Genomic DNA, 16290 nt, shown 5'->3' on the forward strand with positions numbered 1-16290 from the left:
AGTTCTGAGAACACCACTGCACAGCCACTGTTTCCTTGTACTCTTCCCTGAGCACTACCTGCAAGTTGCTTTGAGGACAGTACACCAGAATTAGCTGGAGCTGTCACTGGACCCTGTGAAGGAGTTCTTCATGAACACTGGTTCACAACAGCTGAAGACACAACCTCGAGTCTCACCTGGGTGTCTGTACACACCATGAGAAGAGCCCGTATTTGCAGTATCCTATAGGAGTAACAGCAGGAGCAGTAAATTCCACAGAGCATTGTGTGCTCACTTGCAATTAGGTTTTATCATCTAGTGAACTACAACTGTAGCTTCTGCTACAAGTCAGTAACTAATACACATTTATCTTTATTGTTCATCAGTATCTCAGAAGCTTTTGGGACATGATATTCATGCAGATATTAAAAAAAAAATTCATTGTAATATCTGGCAATGAAACAGATACCAACTGACACTGCAAATGAGAAGCTGCTTATTTGTTTTGGCTTTGTTTTGATTATAAAACTGAAAGTCTTTATTGTCAAAATAGACAAAAACTGCTTTCCCTTTTTCTTCTATTTTTTTTTTTTGTCTGATGCACATGCCCTACAGAAAAAGTGCAACCAAGTTCCATTAGCACCATCCTTTCTGCTTTATGTACAAATGCTCTCATGAACACCTATATACACCAAGACTGAAATATACATAGTTAATTTAAACATCATCTGAGTCACTGTTTGTGTCTGAACAGCTTAAATACTACAACAGCAAACTCTTATTAATCGTTGAAGTACAGCTCACATACAAATAAAACTATTTATGTTATCATCTGGTTCTTGATATAAACACAACTAGGCAACAGGAGCTTAAAATGAACTGGCTTTTGCTAGATAGGAGTTCAGTATTTACACGAATAATTGTTTCCTGGACAGTAATTTTTCTTTACTTCCAAAGAGTTCCCTGCTTTGGAAGCATTTGTCCAAAAATGGACAAAAGCTTATTGTCCAAGATATTACACAGGAAACAGCATGGAAGAAGAAAACCAACATTTCAGAACGTGTGATTGTAGATTCTGTTTTTAAAATCCCTCATGAAGAATTGTTTATTATTTAAAATATTTTTAAAGTAATTTAATCACAGATTGCCGGGACTGTTGCCATTCCTGATCTTGTCTGAATTATCCAAGCTCCAATTCTTCCAAGTCCACCCAAAACCAGAGGATATTTGATCCCATACACGTTCTGTAGCACCATGTGTGAATGGCTGTTTTAGACATCTTCTCTGGCTGTGTCTTAGAAGTCACTGAGAATGAGCAATTAATTGAGATAATAGTAAAATGATTATGTATTTAGCTACCCAAAGTATTTTGTGAACAAACAGGGGTCTGATAAATTCCTACTTACCTCAGTGCACTTCTGGTTTAAGAATTGAGTTTGGGGGTTCATCACTGCCTAGCAGAGACTGTTAATGCTTTCATTAATGCTGAATGTAAAGACTTGGAAGAGGTATTTGAAGACATTCAAGTGAGAGGGAACAGATACTTACCAAGCGCTGCTGCTGGAAGCCTTCGGTACTAGAGAGGGTGAGGCTGAATTGATCAGACAGCAAGTATTTCAGAGAGAACGTGTCCCTCAACACAGAAAACAAACAGGACCCAGCAACTATGGATCAGCAGCACCGAGTGCTGTAAAACAATCGTGACTTCAACCTGTTGAGGATATTGGCCCAGCATTTCTTTTTGAGTATTAATCAGAGTTAGAATCATGTCAATAACTGTCTCCACTGCTGTCTGCCAGCTGGATAAACAGCAAGCAGTGAGAGCCCATGTTAAGTGCTCACGGGTTAACAGCAGACAGATCAGACTTCGATTTGCTGCAGGCTGGATTACACCTACCGAGCTCCCGCCCTGAAACCCCTTCCTCGGAGTCCGGAGCCGCACGGGTGCCACCCACCGGGGCCACGGCAGCCTCGGGCATTTTATTCCCGTTTCCACCTCTTCACCCCACTCCACTCACGGCCCTGCGCGTCCCTCCGACACCGAACTGCATCGCAAAAGTTAATCCCCCTCGGCTGCCAAAGCAACAGGGCAACACCCGCCGTTCCTTCCGAGCATGCGCGTCAACTTCCAGCGCCCGCTTCTCTGCGGGATAGCCGGCCGGGGGACAGGGGTCCGGGCGGGGGATGGAGGTGGCCCCCGCCTGCAGGGCCGGGTACTCACATGTCGCGCATCGAGCGGCGCGGTGTCCACCGCCTCCTTCCCCAGCTAAGATGGCTTTCGGCTGAGCTCCCGCTGCAAGCCGTCTCCTGGTGTTGTAGGCACTGTTGCTGAGAAGGAAGGCTAGGCACGGGCTACTGAGCACGCCTGCCCCTCACATCACGGCGTGGGAAGCAGAGGCAGGGCACAGAGGTGCCTCCTCCCCACCCTCCCACAGGCAGGAGCAGGTCCCGGAGTGGCTGAGACCAAGGGACCGTGGGCTCCAGCCGCCGCCCAGACGTCTCGCCGGGGTGTGGTTACCGGAGCAGGGCTCATGCCAGCCAGGAGACTCGGGGGATTATTTAGATTAAAACCTTTGTGTGTTTCTGTCACCACCTTCTTTCTCTCTTTCTCTAGAAAGAAAATTAAGAAAGAAAACCAAAACAACAAAACCAAAACCGAGAAGAAAGAGGAAAAAAAAGACGATCACGAGAGGTGCTGCAGTTCAGTCTGTGCTGCCGTGGGTGAGTACTTGCGAATGAAATAAACGCAAGTTTATTGAAAATTCCTACCCATAACACTGAACAAAACCAAAGGCAAATAAACTGCTAGGATCAACCATTGCTTCTTAACTGATTGTCCCAAATTAAATAGAGCAGTTGCCAAGTCTGTGCTCCTGGGTTTGACTTCTTGCAGCCTTCACCTGACACTCAGTCTATCTCCTTGGTTCCCCCTCCTTGACATTAGCACTTCTCTTGTACAGCCCCACTCCTGTACACAACAAAACTTCTGAGGCAGAACATGCTCCTTTGCACTTAAACCAAGGCCATTGCATACTCTAAACAGAGGCCAGGAAAGAAGAAAGTCTACACAGTTGTTTTTTTCAAGAAGTGGGACTTTAACATTGCTGCTCTCAAAGGTACCATGTTCCATTTTACCTGTAGAGACTCCATTAGTCATTACCTTCACTAATTTTGTAGAAAGAGACTCCATTAGTCATTACCTTCACTAATTTTCCATCAGTTTCAGTGACAGCTAACACAAGCCTTTTAAATGAGGTATCTACCCAAGGAAGGCAAGGGCTTACCCAGAGCTTTTTTAAGTATCTAGACCTCAGATCGTGGGGTGCATCTTGGGGAAATAGTACATCAGTGTTATCAGATCAAATCTGATGCCAAAGAAAAGATGAGCTGTTCCTCAAAGCAACAAGAATGGTAATGGTACTAAGGGTGAGCAAAGCATCAGTTTCAATTTCTAAACTTGATATCAACCACTTGCAAGTTACCATGGAGAAAGAAAGTAGCCAGGGAACATGACAACACCCACAGCAGTGAAACATAGCCCAGACATTGGGACATTTGGGTGTGACCTAAATCCAGGCTCAGATGCTATCGCAGCCTGAATGAGATGCAAGCCTCAGCTATCAGCTCTGAAGGAGAACTGTCCTTTGGGAACACCTGAGTGAGTTAGTCACAGGAACATCTCCTCCCTCCACTGCCTGAGAGCTTGCTCACTGTGTTAAGGACTCATCACACCACTGGAGCATCATTGTCTCTTCTACTGAAGGCAATAATTTGCATAAATAAATATCACTTAGGGCCTTTCTATATTTGACCATATCACTAAGGGTTTGCTCACAGATAGCACGTGTAACAGCCTGGCCCTGGAAAACTTTTACTGATGGAAGTAAAAAACACCTCAAACTGGCCTTTCTCTATGAAAAGCTGGACTTTCAACTAATCGACAGGCCCCAGTGACAAGCCATTTTGGCAGAAGACTCCTGACTAGTTTTATACTTTATCCATTCACAGGCCGCTCCTCATCTGGAACTCCTACATAGTTCTTTTCTCCTGAGGACAGTTTACTTTTCAGATATCCTACACCAAAATGTGTTTCTGTGATACCCCCCATAGCATCATAGTATACAGCCACACCAAGGCTTAAGCCTAATACTGGGACCACCTACTACCAGGCACGTTACCTTCTTAGCCCTCACACCCAAACATATTTGAGTACTGAGGAAGTGAAGAGTCATGCACAGCTAGTGTGACCAGGAGCTCTGGGATAGAAGGACCTGCCCTCTAGGCCTTCCTGCCTTTTCTGTGGTAATCACTTCATGTCCATGGAGCGTGTAACAAGTAACTAAACACAACATCAAACAGTTTTAATATACAAACTATCCGGCACACACGATCAAGTGTTTATGCTGACTTCATGCCAGTTTCACCTTGATTGAAGTAGGACAGGTAACAGTCACATAAGTAGAAAGGTAACATGGCAGACACATATTGCCTGCTTTAGCAGAGTGTGCCAGCACAGGGAGAATGCTTCACACATTGTGAACACCACACAGGATGAGATTGCACTAAATCAGCACACCACAGCTTGCTTTGCTTAGACATGGGAGAGAGAGCTCTCAAAACCGAATTAAATGTCACTGGACTGTGCCCCTACTTGCTAAAGAATTTTCTATCTGTTAATGACAGCATCACCATTACAATCCAAGAAGACTCATGATCCTAAAAATTCCACAGCTAAATTTGGGGACATTTTCCTTTAGCCCTACCTTCCCAGGGATCAAAACTTGCCATTAAAGACTACCAAAGCCTTTGGTGTAAGAAGAGATGCAGAGACACCCTGTGTTGGCAAAAAACTATGCTCAGAATTATTTCAAAGAGCTTAAATGTTAGTTCATTAATTAAGACACAGAACTGGATCAGAAAAGCTGCATCCTGGGGATGCAGAGAAATCTTTCCCAAGTTGCTAGTCATATAATTTCCTCTCTCCAGACCTTCTTTCTTCTCTGGCATTTTTTGCCCTGTGTGTTTGCGTGACAGTCTGTGCCACAAAGATTATACCTCTGGTTCTGCTTGGTTCTTTTACCCCAGAGGCCATCAGCTGGCTCAGAGCTACAGTGTGCTGCTGCAGTTGGAGGGATGGCTGGGGAAATGCTCCATTTCTGGAAAACAGCTTTCTGCATCTTTAGCCCACCAGACCCGGGTAGAGAAAATTGTTAGTCTTTCGTAAACTGTTGGTGTTTTTTACCCCATCCATAATTCCTATTTTGTCCCAAAATTGTATTAGTAAATATGAAGACCATTACAGAGGCACCAAAACACTGCTCACGTAGTCCAGGGATGAAGGCAGCCAACAGCAAGCATCAGTGCTAATCAGTTTTGATGTCTGCATACTAGCCCTTACTGACAATTAACTAGAGACAATCCACAGCTACAACGCTGAGGTTCCTGAAAATGCTGTCCACTGCTGTTGGTGATCTTCAGCTGAAGGAATGATCTACAAGTAGGATTCCTGTTTTAAAGGGTCATTATATCATCTATAGGTTTACAGACTGACCACATAATGAAGTAAATCCCAGGGCTAGCCACAGCAACACTATTATTGGTTACTGTGGCTGAACTATTGTTGTTGCTAAGTAAGAAAGGTGGGGGTAATTAATTGGTGTATTGAAAGCAGAGGTATTAATGTTTCACAGGATTTGAGCAGTGAAGAAAAGCAAGGCAAATAAATTATTCAAACACCAGGTATTCAAATCTGCTGATCTGGCAACACATTTGAACAAAGTCTAGGAGGAATCTTGCTACATCATCAGAATTACACTGGAAACTCAACATAGCCAGACAACTTCATCTTTAAAAGAGAAATTAAATACTATACAATATATGTCCAAAGTACATTAAAAAAGAAATATTAAAAAATAAATAAATACTAGAAGGTTTTAGAAAATACACTTTTCTTTGTATTTTCAATTCTTTGTCACAAAGTTCCACATAGTTGCTTCTGTACTTTCAATGTTACATTTTCCTCCCTTGATCTTTTAACAAGAGGAATTAGTATGGGAACATCCTGCAGTAAGAAGTCTCTGAAGTTCACTTCTCTGAGGTAAGGCAGATTCCAGCCTCCCCTGATGCTGATTGTTATTAGTCACAGATGGGTCTGTTTTGCAAAGCTTCACCTCAGCACTACCGTATGCCTAAAATAGGTCTTAAACTTTGTCACAAAATAAAAACGGAAGTCTACAATTGTGATGCGTGTAATTTTCTTTCATTTACAATTTTTATCAATACCTTAATAGCATAGGAATTCTTTAGTGACTGTTTCCCTTCTACCTAAGTTCTGTTAAAAAGCTGTCTTATTATCAAGCGCGAGTTGCAAGGTGCGTCACTCTGTTCCTTCAGGGTTTTCATAGTTTCTTGTTAATGTGTGTCAACATACATTTTTGGTCAACAATTGTAACAATATGAAAAAAACAGTTTCAGGGTGTGATTCTGCAAAGCATTTGCAGTGACTGCTCATGTGTATCCTACTGTAAGAACTGTGTATGGAGAACTGTCTTTACAAGGCTGGTTTCTGGCGAGTGGGTACACAGAGGAGGGGAAGAGATGAAGAGTAAAATTAGAACACTGCATAGTTCAAAATGGTTGTCTATTTTGTTTTTAAGCTTACACATTTGTGTGACTTCTTTTGGGATGATTTGTAGAAAATATTTTGAACAGGTAAGAACAGACAAGTGCTTCCAATCGTTAGAAGGGGTGAATGTTACCCTTCAAGTCAAGCAACTAAAAGTTAATGCAATTACTAAGTATCAAATGTAGAGCAGAGAGACTAATTCAATCAAGAGAGGCCAAAGGGATAATTCACGGAGACAACGCAATGCAACGCGGAAATGCAGACTAATCAACTGCTTCATCAAAAGAAAAAGGAAACAATTTCCAAGCCTTAACTAAAATTCCCAGTTGGTTCTTCATCTTTTCAGGGCTCTGGTTTTTGCTTTGCAGTGTTTGTTCCATCTCACATTTGTTTCACTGCTTCTGTTCTCTGCACAAAACTGTTTCATTGCCTCCTGGCTCTTGGCTTTTATCAAACGAGCCGCCTCTTCTCCTGGCTTTCAGCAATGAGCCTAATCATGAAAGAGCAATCATAGAGGGAAATATTTATTATATTTAGTGTCCACGCCCACTTTCCCTAATTACGTGGAATAGTGGTTGAGTAAGAATATCCAGAGTCGCCTTGTGGTCTGCAGGATTTTGTAAAGTAGGTATTTGCTCCACCTGATGGAAAGCAGCTGCTCATGGATCTCGACTAAACCTTCTGCATAACCAGAACATGTACAGGTCTGTAGAGTAACAGATCTGGACTTCACCAGGTGCAACACAATAAGGGAGAGACTTTTGGAAAGCTACTTGGACTTCAGCTTTTGTCTAAGTGGGTGCTGCTGTTATGACAGATAAAATGAACTCACACAGAGGCAAGAAGGAACTCACAGAAGACAGCCTGGGAGATGGGAAGCACAGCCGGAAAAAGCGAGAGCGACTATTTAGGAAGAGATTTTCTAGACTGAGCCTCTTCTCTAGGTCTCCTAAGAATAACCTGTAAGTACATCCAAGGTTATATTTTGTATGTATTTTTAACCAAGAATTTTTTTAAGATTTCCAGAGCACCCTTCAAAGAGTCACAAACACCTTTGCTACCTCTGCTTTATTAACTGGTTCACAAACAAGGGAACAGTCATCGGCTAATTAAACAAAGTGACCTAAAAACTAGCAAGTCCCTGGCAAAAGTAGATATGAAATTAAGGTCTCCAAACCTTGTGTGGCTGCACATTTATCTTCCAACCCTTTCCCTGTGCTTCTTCCCACCCAGCCAGAGAGATCTGGAGGGGCAGCATCCCTGTTCCTCCACATACACACAGTGCTGCCAGTTGTGACAACCCAGGACAATGTTTCTAGCAATGACACTGCTGCAGGTTTTGTTACACTATAACCCTAGCTGCAGGGTGTAATGGGCAGTGGAAACCTATGGGTAGCACCCAAAATAACTGTTAACAAAGTCAGTGCTACCAAGTTTCTTGAATCTGAGTATAATTACTGCTTATGTACCTATAAAAGTACCTTTATGCTTACTACTTTTCAGATAGAAGGGGGAAAAAAACAACACCCAAAGGAAAAAAGAGAAGCCATGCAAAAAAAAGCAAGCAAAGAGGCAAAAATGACTTAGAGCTTACTGCTTTGTGCATGTTTGGGCTTTGACTTACTGTCATCATTTTTATGGGATTTGAAATTCTCTTCTTGGGTCTATGTACTTGATATTATTCTTAAAGTGAGGTATGAAACATGCTAAGATCAGTAGCAGTTTCCAAAAACTGTCTTTTCTCATCCATTGCAAGAGCTGCTTTCTATACAGATCTTCTAAAAAGAGCCTGTCTTTGATAATTATCATGAAATTACCATCTTAGCAGGAAGTGCATGCAAGTCTCAGCAATTATTCAGCTAAATACATTAAGCCTGATAGCAACAGCAGTTGGTTACAAGGTTGACATAAGATTAAAATACTCCAGCCAGAAATTGTCCCAAAAACCAGATTCTTCTCTTACACTGATCCAACCGCAGAAGGGCTTTGTTTTGGTATTTAACTTGCTGCACCACAGAGGAAATGGACTCAAAACACAGTCAAACATCCAAGAGGTTAGTGAATTACAGCTGTGAATTTCCTCCATTCTCCATAATTTCATCACTGAGGCACACAATCTGGAGGCAGGCAAGTGCAACTGAAGCTGTAAAAATATCATGCTTTCTGGACCTTTATCCTTACTTGCAATGAATATGGATTTTCTCCTCAGTTTGATCTAAAAAATCCCCAAACCAGTGATGTAGTATCATTCTCCTGTGGTGTTCTCATATTAATGGAAAGAGAGTTTGTTTTCAGACTTTACTAGATGTACTTCTACAGACACATTGCACAGCAGTGTTTTTTAAACAGTCAAGTCATCAGGACCTACAGAACTTACTCAGTAGTGTAGCCAACTCACAAATCTCTACAGTTCAGGACTGATCTGTGAGGTCTTATAAAGAAATATGCAGGCTAGCTTCTTGATTTTGAGGTACTATTTTATAGAAAATATAATGGTATATAACTCAAGTGTGCTTCTCTTTCAACCCTTCCATCTCTATTCAAGGATAGTGCAATATATGGCTTTTCTAGTAGCCAGCATAATTATTAGTGCATGCAAGTGGAAAAAGAACCTCTATGATAGTATAGGTGAGGTCTATGAGATAGAAGCCAGTAATTTAGGCAGACAAAGCTGTATGAAATTTGTCTTCATGCAAATACAAGGCTTGTGCCACCATCACCCACAGAAAAGCTCCTATCTAGCTGGTCAACTTGGAATTTTTTTACATTTTTGTTTAAATAGTGACAACCCTTTTCATAAGTCTATGTTCTAAAACTAATGGCTTCTCACTGCCATCACAGCAGCAGAGCCAGACTCTCCTTTCTGTGTCCAGTCCTGTTTCCTGCAGGTGACCAGATTGCACCTGCTCCTAGTGTGTTGTGGGTCAAGCCTGAGGAACGGTTCATCAGTCACACGCTAATTGCTTCTGCTGATCTTATTCATCCAGGAAATGTACAGATTAATCTTGTCACCCTTCTAGCCCTCAGGGAAGAAGTCAGCTATTTGAAGACAAGAGGAGATGTTTACACAGGAAAGGTTCCAAAAAGCTGAAGCCTGTGCAGGAGGAAGTGTGTTCTTTAAGGAAGCCACACTCTGGGAAAATGTGTCCAAAATGCGAAATCCTGGTCTGCCGGAAATGTGAGACACTGCATTCCCAAAGCAGCTTCATTGCCCACAGCCTGCTGGATCACTACGACAGAGGAGGAGACACCAGCTCTCGTACATTGATCGCAGAAAGCCAGGTAGATAGAGGTGACTGAAAGTTTGGTGTGGGTGCCTGGTTGGTACCTGACCACATCCAAATGCTAAAGCTTGGATCCACTCAGGCTGACTGCATCTGCAATCTGCACACTCTCTGTGCAGCATCATGCTGTAGCTCATCCTTCCTATGTGTAATAGATGCACATTCACTAATTTAACTGGCATAAACTCTGCAAGGAATATAGTAAGTAGGAACTAGAGGTTTCTCATCTATTTAGAAGAAGGAATTGTAACAGAAACTGTTCTGAAGAGTTTTCTTTTTCCTCTTAAGGAAACTGGAAGGAGAAAATGAGTATTAAATGCAGAACCACCAGGTGCGTTACACTTACTTGTAACGCACAGGTATGCTTCAGTGTTGTTTGTGGTCTGGAATATTAAACTTTGTATTTTTAAATTAGCTAGCATGGGTATGCAATTTGATGGCGGAATGAGGCTTCTAAAGGTTATCCTGGCCACAAACCCTGCAGATTTTATTCCCATTCCCTTCTAGAATCTCTGAACTTCTACAGACTTCCAACTCCTGACTTACCATCCAGCATGTCTCCTTAAAATGAGAAATGATTGCAACTCAAATTATTTAAGCCTTCTTTGGGTTTAAGATCTGTGCAGTACAACACCAAGTAAAACAACACGCAAAATATAAGGGATCAGGGGAATGACCCCCGAGGTGTCCACCTCTGCTCCCTGTACAGTCCATGGAAGGAGCAGCAACCACCAGAAGAGCAGCACAGTGACCTGCCAGCATACTATGGGAGGTGCTGGGTGGCACTAAGGTCCAGGTATACACAAGACTATTTATCTTCATGGAATTCATAAATACAGGTTAAGGGTGGAAATAGCCTCTAGAGCAAATTACCCCAAGCCTGTCAGCATGTACCTTTTCCTCCCATGCCAACTGGAACACCTCTATATACAGGAATAATTCCTTGCTAATTGGTAGGGAATGGGCTAAACAGATTTTGTCTCACATAAGCATTAATATTAAAGATTCTTCTCCTTAGTCAAGCAGACAGAACACAGGCTGGAAAGTTTGGACCTCTGGTTTCATTACTCTTCCTAAGTTCACAAGCCACTAGTCCATAAGGAAAAGGACTCTCTCTCTGTGTCCTTCCCACTCCCCTTTTGGCACTGTTCCATTTTTTGTTCCAGTGATTGGTAAGGGGACTGGAATCCAGCTATTTTTTTCTATCCCCAGGGAATACTTGAACTGAGCTATGTCATCCATTCTTGTGGGTTTTGGTTCCTCCCTCGCCAACGGAATGGAGTTCCAAGAGGAGGAATTCAGAACCACATATACAACATTCCCACACTCCAGAGTATCCTGAGCAATACTGCTCAGCTCCCTCTCTGATGTGTCCTAGGAATACTCAATACTTCTTGTGCAAATGCTTTGCTCAGGTCGAACAGGTGGTCAAATCACACCTATGCATCCAGAGAATGCTCTCAGGGCCAAGCCCATTAGGAATGATGTGGAGGAGAAAAATCTTTGGCAGGATTCACAAATAGGAATGAATCACTGTGAGGTTCCTCACCTTTTCCCAGATTTTAGTGATTCTGGGCACTCCCAGCAAGTGCCCAGACATAGAATTCTGAAGCCAAAAATTAGATCTTACAAACACCCTTGCACTACAAGGGCTGTAATCCCTCAGGAACCATGTTTCCATCATGCTTGATTGTCACTTCTGCTCACTTGCTTCATAAAAGCCAAATGATGCCTAAAAAACCAGAATTACCTGTTTACATTTCTCTGTGACTGCTGTTCTTAAACTGTATCCTTCACAAGAATAACCAATGCCATTATTTAAGAAATATATATTCATCCCTCTTCGTCAAGGAATCCCAGGAGAAACTTCTCAACATATTCACATGAAGAAAAGCAAGGTGACAGACTGAAAGGATGAAGAACTAGCTCATCACAGCAGCATTATTTAAAATCTGAGTCTAATACAATAAAACCTGTTAAAATAGGTTACACAGTTGAGCTGCGTTTTAGCATATGACTGACAGAATTGTCCCTGGGGTTGCCTACAGGACAGACATTCAGTTCTTAATGTGGGCTGTTAGGTTGGAAAGGCATCCAAGGAACAGCAGTATGCAAATCCAGCTTGTTAAAAGAAAAAAGCTCTCCTCACTTCTCCAACAGTTCATGCTATTTTGCTATGTCGTTTGAAGACCAGCTCATTGTATGGGCAGGGTAAATAAATTCCCTGGTAAGCACTGGAAGAAGCACAGTGACTCTTTTTGATCAATAATGAAATCACGCTTGGAAAGAGTAATCACAAGATTTCTATTAATGCACGGAGGCAACATGGGCAGCCAAGTTTTTGCAGCATTATTATTAGGTGTTAAAATTACTGCACCTTCCCTGGATTGGCTACTGAAATCTGTTTCAAAGATCTGCTTGGTACTGCATATTCCTGAGACCATATTTGCTCTTTCTGTGCACTCAGGCTTATGTGAACAAGTCCTGAATGTCCCCATGGAAAGTCAAGCTCTGCTGACTCATCAGCCCCTCGGTTAATGGGTACTGATCTGTGCTCCTTAGTGACCCATGTGGGCATCAGGTTTTGTGCTGTTCCCACAGATGTCAGAGGAGGCTTCCACATTGATCTAAACAGATTTAAGGAAAACCAAAGCTAGTTTTCTGAAATTCCAAAATATGAAAGATCAGCAGTTCTTACGTTCATTCAAATCACTTGAGATTTTATTATTGTGATCTGTGGCTGACTTGCAGATCCAGTTACAAAAATAATTTGACTACTAACTTACACCCAGACTTCACCCACCACCAGTCAGTGGCAGACAGCTGTGCCTCAAGCAAAGCAGTTTTGCACTGGAAAGAGGAGTCAGGCGGCAAAGCCACTCATCTGATTTCTTTCTCGTGAGCCGAGCCAGAATGGGGCACATCTGTCTATCAAAATACCAGCCAGATGCAAACCGTGAGGTCCAACAACAGTGCAGCCCTGCATGTCCTATGGCAGCACCTGCCAGAACGTGCTTTCCAAGACAGCTCTTTTCCCTCATCTCTTGGCAGCCTTATGACAGACAAGTGATTTTTCAAATTTTAAGAAAGCTTGTCAAAAACTGGAATGCATAATGTTAGCAGAATTTCAGTTTTAGATTTTAAAGCCTGCTCAGACATATAATTAATTAATATAATAAATTGTGACAGAATAATAATAGAAATACTGATTACATACTTAGAAGATTTAGGCTTTAAATCCTTTGTAAAGAATAAGGTTATGATCATAGCCTGATATATTAATTATTAAGAGCCTCTACTATTTAATTATCTGATTTCAATAGGTACAGGAAATTAAAGAGGAATACTGGACTCTATTGTAATAAATATATGAACAGGCTCTGTCAAAAGCATTTGTTAGCATGTGAATGACTTAGTGATCAATACATGACTGCCAATAAAGCCAATACAAGCATAAAAGGGAAAGGAAGTAACTCCACTGGTGAGCAGAAAATCCCTAGGAGCTCTTCCCTTGGAAATCAAAAGATAGGACAAGCAGGAGTGTAAAAGCAGCAGTTGTTGCCATTTGACACAATTCACATAACATAAGGTAAACAAACCCATCAAGTAATCATGCAATAAAAGAAAAAGAGAATACATTTATATAATATACCTACTACATACACCAAATTTCACTTGTTTTTAAAGCAGTCCAGGGTTCTTTTCTCCCTGTCAGATACCACAAAGGCCTCGAGAAGCAGAGTTGATCTAAGAAAAGTAATTTTTCCAGTGGAATTGTGCTGACCAGATTAGACATATACTTGGAGAAAAGTGATTAACAGAACATGAGATGATCTGAACTGAAAGTGTTTTATACCAAAGTTGTTGCTTATGTTTCTTTTCCAGAGCTGCATCAAGCTACGTCCTTTCCAAGGTGTCCACATTTAAAAGGGTTACGTTTCTCCTCACTGTTAGGAAAAAAAATCTTTAAACTCGCATATTATAATCCAGCCATATCATGCCTTCTGAATTCTGCAGTCTAAAATAATGGCTTGAAAGAAAAACATATGATCCCATTAAACGCAAATTAACCTACCATTTTAACACTAGCTGCATATTGGGAAGTAAGTACAGAAATAATTAATGGAACTGATATGGCAAAACACCAGTATTCTCCTCTTGGATGACAAAATGTGGAGAACAGACTCTCTCCTTCTGCTTTGCACAAAGCAGTTGAATTTACACAAGGAAAATGCATAATTCTTTTGCTGCCAAACATGAAAATATACCATTTAACAAGCCTCTAACTTTCTTTTCCCATTCTTGCTCATAAATTGCCAAGAGTAAATGTAGTGAAGGTGAAGACAACCAAATACAGCATATCCCATTCCAAGGCTATTAAACAACACAAATACTGAACAAGTCATATTTTCTAATCAACTCTAAATTCTAGTTATTTCAGAGAAGACAGCAAGGAAGTTACATTGCCTATCTCAAGTATGTTTATAACCTGCAATAAAGTAATATCCAAAAAAAATCTCACAACACAAAACATCTTTATTCTGTGCAATATCCTGGTAGTAACTGAGGGAAGGTGTTTCAGCATCAGGACATCAGTGCTGCCTCCTCCATTTTGCAGACGGGGCTCTCAAGCACAGACTGGAAGGATTTCTTCAAAGCTCCACCAAAAGTCCAGGGTGGGCCACAGAACTGACTTGCCTTTTTAGCTACAGATACAGAGATGCCATAATGCTCCCTCCTATCACATACTTTGCACAGCAGCCCCAAGCAGCCAAGCTGAACTTGACAACTCTAGCTGGAGTTCTGGGAAAGTTTATGTCTCCCTCAGCAAGACAACTTACCAGATATGTCTGAGTACTCACACAAAAATATAACATGTCCAGGAATGGTTACTTATACAAACTTATATGCTGTGAATTAGCTGAGGATTAAATTACTTTTTTTTCAGGGTTATCACCTGCAAAGTAGTTATTTTATACCCTCCCTCCCACCTGCTTTAAAAATAAAATCTAGAAAGGGAGACATGGCACAGTACTGTATTAAGAAAACAACAAAATAAAACCAAAACACAATCCACTTGTTACTTTCACAACACTCTAGAAGGAAAGGTCTTCTCAGGCTGATTAGCCCCCAGGGTGAGGACAAGAGAATCAAACCACTACATAAAATGCCATCCTGGCTCCAGAAAGGTTCTTCACCTTTGAAGAAACAACAAAACACCAAAACAAAAATAATAAATCACTCTCAACAAAGTAAAACCACCTTTAATAAATTCCTACATAAAACAACATTTCTATGCAAAACAACTGTTTAGTCAAAAAGTAAATATAAATGTTTATTTCTCTTTCAAATGTTGACAAGAATTGAGAGCTACCAGTGTTCTTTGGAGAACAAGCCGTAGTTAAAAGTCTATCTTGCTGATGTTCAGAAACTGTATCTTTTAACCAGCAGTTCCCTATTGCACATAACAATTTTGCTCTCCATTTAAGCACCTAAAAGCCTGGTACCTCACTAAATAAATTAAAACAAATCCAGTTTCTTCAGCAACCATTTTCAACATGTGTATCTTGGTAAAGCGACATTCCCACAAGCTTTTAATAAATACAGAAATAAAAGATGAATGACTTCTCATTGGTGTTTTATGGAATGGCCTCTTCCCATAAACACTTGCTTTTCCAAACATTTGGGTTATTTGGTATGTATGACCTAGAAATCACTATATGTAGTACATTTAATGAAAATTGCCCATATGTAAGTCGGTACATTTGCATGACACAACTACTCTGAGATAGGGATTTCAGTGTACAGCTGTGAGGAGCTTCTTCCTGAACCCGAAATCAATGTGTATTTAAGGAGTTGAAAATAAAGCCCCAGAGGCTGAATAGGAGACCACAACCAATGAGGGATTCTCAGACATGTTTGGCATTGGCCTTATGTTTTTCTTACCAAAGGGCTTCTTCTGTGTGTGTCATGTCAGGGAAGCAAAACAGTGCAACCTGAACATTTGGACACTGCAGCATTTTCAAAGGTCTCTCCAACCCCAACTCTCCTTCCCCCTACGCTCCTATCTTACCAATATCTACTCTTCTTTTGGCAGCAGGATAAGACATAAAGCAGCTCCCTGTAGTACAATGACACTGTGGTTGCTATTTACAGTAGAATTAATGCATCTTGCCAGTAGGGCAGAGTCTGTATGAAAAATATACACAATATGGTCATTTTTAGCCAGATTAGGATATTAAAAAAAATTTACTCTTCAAGTCCCAACTTTAAACAAAGAATGGTTCTGTCAGATGTCTTCAAACCGCCAGAGTATGTTATTACTCTAACGTATAAAAACAAATATTTACACCTCCATAAAGTACCAAAGAATTCTTAAAAATGCCTAGTAGCTCTCAGCGT

This window comes from Chaetura pelagica, unplaced genomic scaffold (assembly GCF_000747805.2).
Source record: "Chaetura pelagica isolate M959 unplaced genomic scaffold, ChaPel_1.0 scaffold219, whole genome shotgun sequence".
Classification (NCBI taxonomy): domain Eukaryota; kingdom Metazoa; phylum Chordata; class Aves; order Apodiformes; family Apodidae; genus Chaetura; species Chaetura pelagica.